The sequence below is a fragment of the Tupaia chinensis genome, unplaced genomic scaffold, assembly GCF_000334495.1.
Source record: "Tupaia chinensis unplaced genomic scaffold, TupChi_1.0 Scaffold000272_1, whole genome shotgun sequence".
NCBI classification, from domain to species: Eukaryota; Metazoa; Chordata; class Mammalia; order Scandentia; family Tupaiidae; genus Tupaia; species Tupaia belangeri.
The window spans coordinates 4132731-4137604 of NW_006159754.1; the positions used below are offsets into that span (position 1 = coordinate 4132731).

General features: G+C 38.8%; 1 long non-coding RNA gene across 1 annotated transcript in view; it reads left to right on the forward strand.

Annotated features, from left to right (window-relative positions):
* The first annotated feature begins 1980 nt into the window (after positions 1-1980).
* The window catches only part of LOC106734990 (uncharacterized), a 21988-nt gene continuing 19094 nt past the window's right edge, over positions 1981-4874 (forward strand). The window contains exon 1 of the long non-coding RNA XR_001370446.2: positions 1981-2041. This is a non-coding gene — a long non-coding RNA (uncharacterized LOC106734990). The remainder of the gene's footprint in view (positions 2042-4874) is intronic.

Below are 4874 nucleotides of genomic sequence, written 5' to 3' on the forward strand. Positions count from 1 at the left end.
GATATCCCCACCCAAGGAGATGGCCATGCCATGATCCCTTCTCCTCCATTCTTGACTTGGGGACTTGGGGTCTTGGGCACACACGCCTACATGCCCAGTATGAGTTTAAGTCACTGCGTCTGGGACTTGAACCATAATCAACTGTGTGGAAGTCCATTACACCATCTGCTGGTCCCAGGTTTCGTGCATTTTTAAGTGTTGTAAATTTAAGAGTCTAGAACTTAGAAAAAGCCCCACCAATTTCTCTCCACAATTCAGATAATAGACTAGGCATCAGATCAATAACAGCAACAGAAAGAAAGCATTATTATTTACAAGCAAGTTTTGGAAATGCCTAGGAAAAGGATCATTATAAACCCATTCTAATCATTTCTGGTGTTTAAAAAGTTCTTATAACTCTGGTCTTAATTCATTGACCTTGTTCTTGTTTCTACATATTTTGGGGACTTCATAGTCTCTGAGTGTATTTTATGAATATAATGATCTCTTACCCCCAAAACAAATCTTTTATGTCACGAAAGTATCCTGTTTTCAATTTGATTGGTTTTATGTTAAAAAACCTACAGACTACAAATAAGTAAACTAGTGTTGCTTATGCACTATAGCATCTGCTATAGATAACCAAGATGGAAGTTTAGAATACTAAAAGGGGAGATCCAAGACGTGTCATTAATTCCTCTTCTCCTGTTTTTTTCTTTTTTTTTTCCCTCTAGACAGAATCTAGTTTTGTCGCCCAGTCTAGGTCACTGGGATGACAAGCCCATGCCACCACACCTCCCCTTTAAGTTGGACCAGGGATCAAGCTGAGGTCTTCCAGGTCCCAGTTTGCAGAGTGCAGCATCTTCGAAGTGCTTGCCCAGCAGCTCGGCTGTGTGGTTAATTCTTAAGAATTGGTATCTTTCTTTTCTCCTGTCCATTATATATTGACTTAGAGTTCTGCTCACTTCCTATTCGTTGGTAGGGTAACTTCTTCCAGATCATTGTCAGAGAGAAAAGGAAGTTCATTTAATACTGATAAGCCTTCATGAAAAAATCGTTCATGGCCATTAGACAACATAACAAGGTGATTGAGAACATGGGCTTTGACACTACGAACTCTACTCTTGGAATCATGGCCCTGCCAGTAACTAGTATGTGACCTTGGGCAAGTCAGTTTCCTGAGCCTCACACCTACTTAATGGAGATGTTGGAAAGATTAAATGAGATAATGTATGTAAAACACTTAGCATACTGTCTAGCCTAGAGTAAGTCCTCTAATTATTATCATTATCTAAAATTATGGGAATTATCTGTGCTTTTCACTACCATTTGGGTCAAAGTTTTCCCATCTGCAGAATGAGGGGTTGGAATTGATTTCTCAGGTTCCTTGCAGCTCTATCAACCTACGGGTTTTCCATCTGAGCTGCCTACAGCAGCCTCTTTTCTCATAATCATCACTTGCATTTCCACAGCACTTTTAACTTCAAAATCCGTTCACGTCTATTATCTTCCTTGATTCTTATCATCTCCCTGTGAAACAAGTGTGTGGGTCTGGCTATACTATTCGCATTTGACTGATGAGGAAAATCAGATACTGTCACCTACCCAGGCTAGTTGTCTGCATTGCCAAAACTCGAGAAACCCTGCTCGTGTGGCCAACACCCCAGGTTCCTTCCTCAAGGCAGCACCAGCTAGCTTAGTGTTTAATCTCCTTTATTTCAATCCAGACAACATGAAAAGTAGTAAGAAATGGCAGGAAAATAAGCAAAAGTAACAAAACAAAATTGATTATAAAATAAAATGGATAGTTTGGCTTAAAACCACTGGGAGATAGGCTGTATCTTCTATCTTATTTGTCCACACCAATCTGAAGAGGTCAACTTATGATGCACCTTGACTCCCTCATGACACACTCAGGTGTCGTAATACAGATCGATAGGGCGCTGTCATTTCCATGAGCTGTGTGTGGCTTTTTAACAACAGGATGTGAGTAATTATTAACTTCCTTTCCTGACTTTGCTGTTGAGGGTGCTCAGTTTCAGCAAAGAAATGACATGATAGGGTAAGTAGACTATCTGCCTTTTTTTTTTTTTTCCTAGTCAGGGTCTTGCTGTCACTGTCCTCTTAGCTCAACTTCTTGAGTAGCTGGGACTTCAGGCTCATACCTCTATGCCCAGCTTTTGGGGCCAGCCAGAAATTGAATCCAGGCCTCTCATGTAGCTCCTGCAGTAGTATATTTATGAATGTAATGATCTCTTATCCTAAAAACAAATATGCTCTAAAAGCTTCTATGCTACTATGACTGGACCACTGTGCTGCTTTAATCAGTAGTCCTGCTTGGAAATCAATGGCTAGAAAACATATGCAGGGTAAATACAGGGCATGTAGTGGGGTGAGCACAGACAGATCACTTGGAGGAGTGGAATAAACTGAGTAAATGAAGGAACCCCGGGGAGTATTTTCAGCAACTCTTCTTCCAACAATGTCCTCCTCTGAAATGAGATTCATGCTCTATTAGGGGCAGTAAGCCAACACACTGGTCAAATATTGACTTTCATTGGCAAAAGTGTCTGGACACACCCTGGTTCAGAGTGACAAAGATTTGCCAAAACAACCAGCACAAGCCTCAGAACTCTTTGTTTAGTCAAGGCATTTATTATGTTTTTAAGTTCCCAAACAAGATAGCCCTGTATGTTTTCACAGTACGTATTTGGTACAATCTTCAACTGTTGAATTTCTGTGAATGACGAGAGAGCTTTCTTTTTTAATTTAGAAATATGATAAAGAACATTTCAACTGAAACGTTCTGCTAGAGATAGTATGCCCAATTGCAAATTATAATCTAAAAAGGTTGGCCACATAGCATAATAACTAAGTCCTGTGCGTAGATGACCAGATCCCACAAAGAACACAGACAGTTCAAATCCTGGCCCCTACAGCTTGCAAAACATTCCAGGAACATAAGCATGCATGTCCCAAATCCTGATAGGATAGAGAAATGGAGGAAAAGAGATTGTAGCATGATCACATTCCATTGGGAAAGTATATGTATCCTCTGGCAGCTAAAAAAAAGAAAAGTGAGGAGCCAGCAGACAGCATGGGGGTTAAGGTGCTGGACTCCTCATGATTGACTGTGGTTCAAGTCCGAAACCCAGCATCTTGAAACTCACTCTAGGTGTGTGCATGCACATGCCCAAAATTCCAGGAGGAGAATGGTGGACAGGGGATTGCAGAATAGTCGTCCCCTTTGGGGGTGACTTCTCACTTTGCCTCTCACTGTCTCTCTCTTTTTGTCTTTCTCTGGAAAGTGCTCACATCCTATGGCGATAAAAAAAAAAAAAGAAAAAGGAAAGCATAAAACTTTAATTATGACTTTACTAAATAATTTCAGCATTATGCATTTTCAGCTTAGTTTTAGAAAATTGTATTTCATTGTAGACATCTGGAAGCACAAGTTTTTTAAATTTATAGATATGATGTATATATGTATATACTCCAAGAACTTTAAGTCTATATATAATGTATATATGTATGTGTATATATATATACACATATATATAGATATATGTATATATTAACTACCAGCAACATAGTATTTTTTTCAAGAATTTTGTGTCAAGGAATGAAATGTTGAGGGATGGGAAAAATTTTAAATTTATAGATATGATGTATATATGTATATACTCCAAGAACTTTAAGTCTATATATAATGTATATATGTATGTGTATATATATATACACATATATATAGATATATGTATATATTAACTACCAGCAACATAGTATTTTTTTCAAGAATTTTGTGTCAAGGAATGAAATGTTGAGGGATGGGAAAAATTTTAAAGAGTTCTATAAAATGTCTTATTTAAAATTTAAATTTAGGTTGTAAATGCCTTTTAAAAACATTTATATAGAGTTAAGATTCTAAGTATTTTTACAAAGTTGAGTTTCATTATCCCATTTGGAGGTTTGGGATGTGACCTGAGGGGGAATATGGCAGAGCCCAGGGGAATTGAAAGGCAAAGGTATAGGGGGGTGGGATACCAACACACTTGCTTCTCCTTAAGGACATTTTTTTTTTTAAGAGAGATTTTTGTTATAGTGCACATGGGCTTGCCAGAAAGATACAGAGAAAAAAAGTAAGAAATCACCTCTGCCTCAGTGGGATGACCACACTGCAATCCCTCTCCTCTCAGGATTTTGGGCACATGTGCACAAATGCCCAATATGAGTTTCAAGCCACCAAGTCCAGGACTCAACTGCAGTTGTCCATGTGGGAGTCCAGAGCCTCAACCACTAAGCCACCTGCTAGCCCCTCCTTAAAGCCTTAAAATAAACAGTTTCTTAGCCCAATTGAAACATAGTGAATTAATTTTGAAGATCTCAAAATTATTTTAAAGAAAAGCTCATTCTTTTTTTTCTTTATTTCTTTTCTTTTCTTTTTTTTTTTTTTCTTTTTAGTTTTTAATTTTGCTGGAGATTGCATGTGCTCTCCAGAGAGAGGGAGAGGGAGAAAGCATACTTTGTGAGCATGGTCACAGCATGATTACTTCTCTTCCATTTCTCTCTCCTTTCAAGATTTTGGGGACTCACATGCATGTGCCTGGCATATCTGTCAAGCCACTGGATCTGGGACTTGAGCCATGTAGAAGGCATGTGAGATTCAGCTTTCTTATCTCACCAGATCATGGGTTGACCACTCTCTTTTTGTTTAAATTCCCAGAGGGCAGGTGCACTTACAAGAGAGAGACAAAGAAACAGAGAGAGAGAGGGAGGAAGCAACCCCCAATAGGGCACTGTCATACTGAAAGCCCTTCTCTTCCTCCAACTGTTAAGGTTGGACATGCATACACATATGCATGGTTTTCAAGCCACTGAAATCAAGATTTGCACCA